We start from the raw sequence: 10,452 nt of genomic DNA, 5'->3' as shown, positions 1-10,452 counted from the left end.
TACGTCTTTGTTACCGTGCTTAGACGTGGAAGTTAAGCCGGATCTCGAAAGAGATATTACAGTAGAAGAGATACGCAGAACTATCGACGAGTTGAGCCCAGGGAAGACGCCGGGCCCTGATGGCCTGAGCGCCGCTTTCTACAATGCGTTTAAGGGTGACATCAGCCCGGTTTTATGTAAAGGTTACTCTGGGGCGTATCACAAAGGTGTGCTGCCACCTTCTTTTCTCGTGTCGCACACTGTGTTTATACCGAAATCGGAGGAGGTTGCGAAACTAAGGCAGATCCCTGGGTACCGTCCTATTAGTCTAACAAATGTCGATTATAAGGTTTTAACGAAAATATTGACTAGCCGCTTACAGACTGTCATAAAGGACGTGGTAGGGCCGCATCAAACTTGCGGGATCAAAGGGCGGTCGATAGTTACAAATATTCATACTGCCCGAAGTGTTCTCGACTGTTGTGACGCCATAGAAGGGACTTTGGCAATGCTCCAGGTAGACATGGCTAAAGCCTTCGATCAGGTGTCGCACGAACTTTTGTTAAATATATTGGAACAAGTGAATGTTGGTTCTGTTATTCTTAATGGTGTTCGCATTGCGTACACTGGGTGTTCTACTAGGCGTGTTATTAACAAAACAATCGGCACACCCTTCCCTGTTCAGCGGGCCGTTCGTCAGGGTTGCCCATTGTCTCCGTTGCTTTTTTGTTTGTACATTGAAGCATTTTGTTTAAGTGTAATCAGGAGCGAAGACGTCAAAGGGTTTAAACATTAGTCGTGTGAAGTGCGGGTGTTAGTTTACGCTGACGTCATTGCTGTTTTTTTGTTGATTGGAGAAGCATAAGCATTGCTGTAAACACCTTGAAATTTTTTTGTAAGTACAGTGCCAGTGGTGTTAATTGGCAGAAATGTCTAGGCTTCTGGCATGGCCACTGGGACAGTACGCCTAGTGTTTTCGAGTGTATCAGCTGGCAGACGACGCCGGTGAAGTACTTGGGAGCGCCCCTCGAGAACTATGTATACAGCTACCCTTATTGGCGCAGTCAAACAGTCGAATGGCGTGAAAAGGCCGAGAAATGGAAGGGTAGCGGACTTTCAATATTTGCGAGGGCCTCAGTATGTAATGTGTTTTAAATTAGCAAACTGTGGTACGTTCTACAGGTGTTGCATTGTTGGCGGGCACATGTACAGGATTTGTACCGAGTTTTTGCTGTCTTGATTTGGGAGTCGTTATGGGATAGAACCAGCGGCACGAACCTGTTTCGGCGCGTGTGTATTGGTGGTCTGTCATTATCGCATCTGTTTTTGCGTCAAGTGGAAAATCGTTTTTTGTTTCTTCGGAATGTGAAGGACACCTTTTTGCGCCCTCTGTGTCAGGTGAAGTTGGCCAGCGCGCTTCCTGATTTTGTTGTAACATCAGCTTTTTTTTTCTTTTGGCGCACTGAAAGGCTACTTTATCGTTGTTTTATTTATCGTTGTTTTTTTAAAGTTTTATCGTTGTAGTGTTTTGTTGGATGGTGCTTGTTTGTAAGTCGATTTTCCGTTTGGGGCCGATGTTTTCTCAACTCAACTAAGTTCACCATTTTTGGGCCGTAGTCTTCACTGCTGCACCAACGAGTTCGCAGAACGCGCGCAGACTGACACTGACGCGCTAGCGAGTTGTCGTTCGCGTGCTGTTGCCACAAGCACAGACTGCTTGCGGGCAGTGGTCACTGGCCAGAATCAGCAGACCCTTGGCCTGCTGTGAACACGGTTTTTACGACACAGGCATGAGTGAGGCGAGCTCCAAATATGGGGGAAAAGCGCACGGAATTTGAGCATCTGCGGTCACGCGGAGGGCGTTCATCCACTGCGTAGGCCTCGGCTCGTGATTGCTACAATTCCAATCCGTCCTGGCAGGCTTATCTTGAGCATTCTACAGCCCACAACATGGCAGAAGCGCGGTATGACGATTATTGAGATATCGAGAATGCCCGTCCGACGATAACGTCGGCTGTCAAGCATGTTGTTTTACAAAACCGAAACCGAAACTTGTTTGAATGCTAATCCTGGACATCGTCCAATCACGGTGCACCTCCTCCGGACTACACAGCATTTAGTTGATGCGGCTGCCCCAGACCACGCCTGGTATTTTTTCTTCTTTCTGGCTTTATAAAATAATTACCGACTTATTAACCGGATAAACAATGATAAGTGTGTTACTTTGAGCCAGTCTACGCAGTGCAAGCAAAAACGGGAGCTTGACAAATTTACTTCAGTGTTACTTTAAGCTACGCCGGCAGTGATGCATTTGAGTTCTGAAGAATACTGGCCTATGGAAACTTGCTGCTTTCTATAGAACAAGTAGGAGGCTAGAAGTTCGCACGCCACGTCGCGAACGCCGTACGAACGCAATTTTAAAAGCAGCTTATCATGCCGGAGCGAGTCAAATGCTTTTGATAAATCTATGTAAGTGCCAGTGTTAGGTAGTGGTCACGAAAATATTTCAAGATAATCTTTTTTTTCTGGAGCAGAGCAGTTTCTGTTGAGCATTTTTTACGAAACCCACGTTGGAAGGGGTGTAGTACTGAATGCTTCTAAAATATTTAGACAATGTTGAATGCACCAGCTTTTCCAAAATTTTAGAGAACACTGGCAAAACTGATATTGGCGTGTAATTTTATATAACATTTTTGTCGTCGCCTTTGATAAGGAGGGTGACCTTTGCGATCTTCATTTTCCTAGAAAAAACACCTGTAGACAAAATTAGGTTAAATTATGTTAAACCAGTGGGGGAGATATAACATCCACAACATATTTTAAAGAGCCCTTTTGTAGCTCATTGGAATCGCAGGCGCTGCTATTGCTTAAATTCAAAAGTGTAGATATTACCTCTTAATGTTATGTCAGGAATGGGAACACTGTAACAGGCCCAGATGTATATACTTGGGATGACAAAAAAATTTGTTGGTGGTTAGACATACTGAGCTGATTAACCAGAAAATCGTTCAAAAGATTTGCTAAATGTTCGTCAGATATATTGTGACCATTCACGCAAATAGAACTAAGTTGTTTGTGTCGGCACGTGCGCCCCAGTACTAAGTTTATTTTCTTCGAGGCAAGGTCAGGCCTGCTTTTGTTATGGGCAAATAGTTAGAAAAGTATGTAGATTTAGCCATTCTGAGCACGCTAACCAGCTGATTTCGAAGACGTTTGAAATCGGCAAACACATCTGGGTCTCTAGTTTCTAATAATTTTTTATATAGACGACCTTTATGTTTATTATTTTCCGCAATGTCCTTTGTTCTACGGCGTTGTGATTTTATGTGCTCGTCTCTTTTTTAAGGGGAAATTTTGCTTGTTAAGTAGCTGCTAAGATACGCGGGAATGTATCATACGCCTCGTTCGAGTCGCTTGAGTTATTGACGCTACCGCAAGAAATACATTGAAAGTTTGTTTATAATGTGCTGTTATTTTCAGAAATAACTTGATAAGTACATGGTTTTACTGTTCTTTTATTCAGTGGATTTCTGTAGATTCTAACATATAAACTGGTAAGTCATTGCTTAAATCCGTCACTGTAGTATCAGCGGTGATTATGCTAGGTTGATGGTTAGTAATAAAAAGTTTAATAATGAAACCGAAGTCTCGGTAATACGGGTTGCAGTTGTGTAAATACCATCAAAACCATACGAACTAATAAGTTCAGATAAAAGCACTTGGTTAGAAGCAAATTCGCACATTTTGGCATTTAAATTACCACGTACAACAAGTTTTATTTGCCTCTTCGTTGTGAAAGACAGTATCTGTTCTAGAAAAGCACAGAAGGTTTCAAAGCATCCTGTTTCCGGTCGGTACAATCCTAAACACTTGCTGACCACAAAGAGCCGCACTGATTCGAAGTCATCAGTTACACAAGTGAAATCGCTGTACGGATAACACTCGTAACATTCCTGTACAAGCATGGGCACGCCCCCACCTCGTTTCAAAGCTCGTGCCACAAAAAATGAGAATAACGTTCTGGTATGTACATTTTTTATTCATCACTGTACCAAGTAGCCGTAAGACTGAATGCTGAAAAACGCCATTTTGAACAGCCAAAAAACAGTTCCAACTTATCTACTTATGATTTCGCTGAAAGGCAGTATAGGGATAACGAAAGGCAAACAAGGTTTACAAGTCCTTAGGATGTGAAAAAAGTGGTGGGGCAAAAAAAGCAATAGCATCTTACGTTTTCAGCCAACTTAACAGCAGTGAGCTGCTGCAGCTGTTCACTTGATTTAATTACGATCGTGTCTTCCATAGTGTTTTTCTTTAGCATGATTGCATTGTTTTCAAGCTACACAAAACGAAAGCCATTTTCCGAGGCACAGTCTTTGGTAGTACGAAGCAGTTCTCGATTCCGTTTGGTCATGTTTTCAAACAGTGACTCAGTTTGCTGTGCTTCAGGCAGTTTTTTAAGGTTCGCGAGCCATGCGTCTCTGTAGGCCTGCCTGTTATATCAGACAATAATTCCTGGAATATTTTCTGGCCTTGCGGGTATGCGACTAAGAGAAGTGACACTGCTTGGATCAAAACGGAGAACGTCGAGAATGGGTGCCAGTGTGTTAACTTTCTGCAGAACGTTTTTTTTTTTGGGAGTTACGGGAATACCGTGAAATTCCAGATTGAGGCGTCGACTACGCCATTCCATGTCATTCCTGGCCTCCCGCAATGCTTTCTCGTTTTCGAACACTTGCTCTTTATCGATCAAGGCAGCTCTCTTCTTTAGGCACTGTATTTCTTTACCATGTGTATCAAGCCGTTGCGACATTTTATCGAAATTATTACGCATTTGGTGGACCGATTTTTTCATGTGGACCACCGTATTAAAGAGAGGCCTGAGCATATCTAGTTTCCTGTTTATTTCTGCACGTTGAGCGTCTATGTCTGCATTGCTCGGTGAGTAGTAGTTAGGTTTCATTTCGCGGTACTGTGCGGATTTGCAGTTTTTAAGCCACAATTTTCTTTTGGTTCGGCGTCCTCAATCCGTAGCGTCGGAACATGCTTCAATGTGAAAAACTGTGCCACAAGTCCAGCGTGGGATCGCGGAATCAGCTTGCACTCCTTGCTACATGAGGCGCACACCCCCTTAGACGTGGCTCGGTTACTGAGGCGGCAGCAGTCGGCAGTAACAAAAAGGCTTCTAATTGGGACAATAGCGGTCTAAAAAACAAACTTGAAAATGTTATCAGACGAAATTTCAGGTTTTGTCTGGTCGCCGCGATGCTGCCAGTGAAAGGCCAAAGCATTCACGTTCGGTTTATGACCGGGTGTAGTTTGCGTTATTTCCTCTTCGTTTCGTTTTCATTGCCTCTTATTCTTCTATTGTTACCACTGTATAATAATGCACCGCTGTCACCGCTGCTGCATAGTCAACTTTGGTTGACTTTATAGGATTGTTGGTTTTCTGAGATGGTGCGGACCCAATCAAGCCAGCCCTGTGAGGCTTTTTGTCCGTGCTCCCAATATTGTGGAGAACGATGTTGAATAAACGTGGCTTACCTTGATTTGATTTGATTTTATTTGACTTGATCATCTTCCGCTTCAAAGACATGTGCGTACAATTTTCACGACTTCGGCCGTAATTTAGCGTAAAATTATAATGAACGCTCCGCGACGTTATGACGCCGCTAAGTGAGGCGACCTTAGTATAAAACTTGGATGTTCGAGCAGAAGAGAACAAAATGATTGCAATTACATAAACCGTGCCAGCATAAGTGCAAAGAGCGACATTGGGTTATCGTTAAAACAATTAATTTGGTGTACTTTAATTCCTCCTTACGCTCTTGTTCGCTGGAATTTGCTGACAGCACTTGTGTTAAAACAGCTGCCGAAAGACAATCTTTCTTCCGTGATAGAAGCAAATCGTTCTTGTATTGCTCGCAATATTGTTAGACATTTGCACTACATGGTAATAATTGCATTCACTCTGAGATACAGTGACGTGGTGTTAATAAATATAAAGAGGATTTCTCACTCTTGTCTCTATTGTCTCTGGCTCATTTCAGATGAAAGTCAATGTAAGTACTGAGTGTACCTAAATAAAAAAATGAAAGTTAGGCCTCCTGCCCACAGCCATAACGTTCTGCGTCACGGCACCGTCACGTCAAAAAAACCGCGACGGAGGCGTAACGGAGGTGCAGCGTTCGGACCGGAGCTCTCAGTCAGAGTACAGAATCGCTTGCCTACGGATCAGTTTCGCCTAGAATTGAGCGTGCCTAATCTGACAAGCAAAGAATATATCGTGATATATAGCATACAAGGCGACTGGGATTGCTGCGAAGGACAAATAAATAATGATTGAGATTTTTTCTTTGTATGCCTTGTGGTCACGTTTTGCTAAATTTATCAGTAAAAATTTAAGCTTTCTTATTTCCTGATTTGCGGCGGGGCGTGCTTCCCTCGTGTTGACGGAACGGAAACGTACAGGCCGGCTTCCCTTCGCTGTACCACTGTTTTTATGAGAAATCACCCGAGAAACCATCGTCCATGAGTAAGGGCGGTAACGTGACGCTGAGGTGACAGGGTGAAAAGCGGCTGCGTGAATGAGCAATTACTCGTAGAAGTTACGTGGCCAGTGGGGCTTGTTTTCGTCGCATTCGAGACAATGAGCCCACTACTTTTCAGCCGCACCTTTATTTCAGTATTTCCAATCCAGGAAGATTTTAGTTTGGTATATTTTGATTAACCAAATCCTCCTCCCACCACTCTTTCGCCATCGGCATCGCCATTCTGCGCTGAGCTCCACGTTCGCTTCTCTTATCCTTTCTTCGACAAATGGTTCGTTCGCTCAGTTACGCTGATCTAGCGTACGGGTTCAAGAATCAAAAGCAATGCCTCTGAACGTGCTTCAATAATCGCTAACCAACTAATGCAACGTTCTTACACAAGTTAAAAAAAGCTAACTCTTGACCTTCAAAGCGCCCAAAATGCGGTAACGTGAAAGCGTGCTGCTGTATTTGCATGCACTTCGCCGAAATAGCAATGTTCTATACGACTCCGAAGCTCAGTCAGGCTTAGAAAACAGGAATAATCTGTTGCGGCCTCACCGAGGAGCTGCAGTCAGGCCGAACGTTCCAAGACAGACATCCTGCCATTTGTGTGTGAGTTTTTTTACTCCCAGAATTCGCACACTTTCAGCTTCCCCACCTTACACAGGCGCGAATGGTGATGATGATGATGATAATAGAAATTTTTGAAAGGTTCACATTAAGGTACAATAGTGCACACCTTCTGTGAAGATTCTGCTACAGATCAGACCTCAATATCGGCTTCGTTCGTTCTGAGACAAGCGAATAAATTTTAGCAATCCGCAAAATTTTAATCAGAAGTACATTGCTAGCGCCAACACCATCGCGATGAGCACAGTATCTTGCAAGACAACGATATTGGGACAACCACGTTATTCTTCCAACTTTAGTAAAACGTTAAGGATTTAATGCTTTGCGATGCCTGTGTAGATGTTTGTTCGAAATTCCAGTGTTTGCTTCTGCGGCTAGATGGAGTTGGGAGCCCCCATTTTCATCGGGTTGGCGTACAGGTGGTTCTTCCTACAAGCTGTTATATCTGGTAAACATGATATCACCTAGCCTCCACAATCTTTTAAAGCTTCGCATTCAAACAAGGTTTAACTCCATGCTGTTGCAATTTGCGCCCCTTTCCAGATCAACAATCTTACTGTAAGTAAAAATTTTAAATATAGATAAGAGAAATGTCCGTTATTAGAAAACAATTGCACAAGTGACGCCTGATTATAACGTTTTTGTGCAACAACGTGTTCTGTTCTGCGCTAAGGCTATATTAAAAGACGAGACGTTTTATGCCATTGCGTCGCTTTTTCAGTAGTTAATAAACCAAGCTATATACGAGATTCAGTAATTACTAAAAGGCGACACCAAGAAAAATGGTAATAATTTGAAGAACGACATCGAAAGTTCACGGTGACTACCTATGCACTCTGCTCCTTCATTTCTATGTACCGTACGCAGACTGGCTACCTTTGAAAAGATCCTAGTCATCAACTGTGAGATATAGCACAACTACGCTATATATGAGTATAAAATTATATATATATATATATATATATATATAGCGAATCAGAAAATGGGAAATGAGGGGCTCCGTGAAATAAGACAGAAAATAAGGGTTGGCAGTCAAGACCGGTATTGCACCAGACCGGTATCGCACCAGACCGGTATTCTGGAGGTCGTGGGTTCGGATCCCACCCGGCGGGCATTTTCTCACCACTTTCTTTTCGACTAAAAAAATTCATCTCTTTCTATGACCCACCAGAACCTCCCCTTTGCTTTCCGAGGTTTTCTTGACTGCCAACCCTTATTTTCTGTCTTATATATATATATATATATATATATATATATATATATATATATATATATTTTTATATATATATATATATATATATAAGGTAGAAATAACGGTTGGCAGTCAAGAAAACCTCGGAAAACAAATGGGAGGATATCGTAGGACATTGAAACAGATAAAGAATTTGGAAAGAAAGAAAGTGAAGAAAAAATGCCCGCCAGGTGGGATCCGAACCCACGACCTCCAGAATACCGGTCTGGTGCAATAACCACTACGCTACCGGCGGGGCTATTTTTCCCTTTCACTTTCTCGGGTATTTATGTCAATGTAATTTTGTCCTGTGCTTGGGGGTGGTAGCCTGTGCTTGGGTGGTGTCCTGTGCTTGGGGGTGGTTGGGGGTGGTCCCCTTCACCCCGAGAAGTCGGAGTGGCGCTGGCTACCACCCCCAAGCACAGGACAAAATTGCATTGACATAAATACCCCAGAAAGTGAAAGGGAATAGTAGCCGCGCCGGTAGCGTAGTGGTTATCGCACCAGACCAGTGTTCTGGAGGTCGTGGGTTCGGATCCCACCTGGCGGGAATTTTTTCTTCACTTTCTTTGCAAATTCTTTATCTGTTTCAATGGCCTACCATATCCTCCCTTTAGTTTTCCGAGGTTTTCTTGACTGCCAACCCTTATTTCTGCCTTTTTTTCAACGAGCCCCTCATTTCCTATTCTGATATATATATATATATATATGTGTGTGTGTGTGTGTGTGTGTGTGTGTGTGTGTGTGTGTGTCTATGTATTTGTGCACATATATGCACCCGGTAGATGTTACTGGAACTATAATGTAATATTTACCCTATTGAGAACCTTAAGTATTCATTGATGTAGTGGTGACGATGACCAATAAAAGGAACTTATGAGAAAAACACAAGGTATCTTTTTTTTAATTCTACCTTAATGAAAGACTTAAAGACTTATGGATGCAAATTTCGGTCTAAAACGCTACTATTACAAGTGTTTTAATAAATATTTACAGCTGCAACGGTACTATTACAAGTAGTTTCAAAGGCAAACTTTCGCGCCCAATAACGGGGCAGTGCTAAAGTTCCGGCTTTGAGAGGAAAGCATAATTTTAGGTCTACTACATCATTGCAATAGGAACAAAATTGTTCTGCACTTACCATAATCTTTGCTGAAAGGGGCACTAAAGTCTCAAATTTAGCCGAAGAGCATTGCCTTTGTAGCTCTCTCGGCATTTTTGTGACCGGGAACGATGCATTATTTGCTGAGAAATAAGTGAAATAGCACAGACATTTCTCTCTTTTGTCTCCCTTTCACTTTTTTGTGACGTGGCCATCGCTCCACGTAGTAGGAGCGAGGCGCCGATGAGGTCTAGAGCGTAAACGGTTTATCGCTAGGCGCTCCCACGCTTGTATCGGCAGCTTTTACGCCGCAATGGGTAACCCCATAAATATCTGACCGAGGAGGCTGATTTGTACTTTTTTTATTTTTCACCGGTGGGTTGAGAAACGCTTTGCAATGCTCGTGCGGCCGATTTTCCCGCTAATACTGCCTTCGCAAACCACATCGAGCCGGCTTCCACCCGGTGTACTGCCGAGTATACGCCTCGAGGGGTAGCACTGTAATCCCCCTAGCGGCCCGTTTCTTAAGTAGCCGCGGGATTCTATGCCCCGCTCCCCACTCTCGCCGCTGGTATTGCTGCACGTTCACATCTGAGATTGACCGTTTGTATGCGCTGCCAATGCGTATTTTCGTGGAGCGGTCACTGTTTTTGCAAATGGGGTGTATGTACCAGGTTGTAAACGTTTCTTGGGTGATATTAGTGTAGTACATTCGTATCTCTATAAGCACCAGGTGTGGGTCACAGGCCGGCTTCGTGCAACCGGCACATGAATGGAGGTGATTGTAACTCCACTCTACAGCTATTTACTAACACTGTCGTTGTAAGCAGCGTTTCCTCTCGTGGTCATGCTACGGCTATACACTACGATGTAAATCAGTTTTGTGTGTTGCTTGCATAATATATCGGAGCACACATTCTCGACAGCATACCAGTTACGCCTGCCTAATATATCCATCACTACCATGGACAAGGCAA

The 10,452-nt window shown here is 43.3% G+C and overlaps 1 non-coding gene across 1 annotated transcript; it reads left to right on the top strand.

The window, feature by feature from the left end:
• The first annotated feature begins 8,850 nt into the window (after positions 1-8,850).
• On the top strand, positions 8,851-8,923 carry Trnat-agu (transfer RNA threonine (anticodon AGU)). The gene has a single exon. It is a non-coding gene; the product is annotated as a tRNA-Thr (tRNA).
• Positions 8,924-10,452: the final 1,529 nt, after the last annotated feature.

Source organism: Haemaphysalis longicornis, unplaced genomic scaffold, assembly GCF_048455015.1.
Source record: "Haemaphysalis longicornis isolate Haplotype H1 unplaced genomic scaffold, Haemaphysalis longicornis Haplotype H1 scaffold_5, whole genome shotgun sequence".
Taxonomy (NCBI): Eukaryota; Metazoa; Arthropoda; class Arachnida; order Ixodida; family Ixodidae; genus Haemaphysalis; species Haemaphysalis longicornis.
Note: the sequence above shows the minus strand (reverse complement) of the source record. Positions and strands in the feature narration are given on the sequence as shown.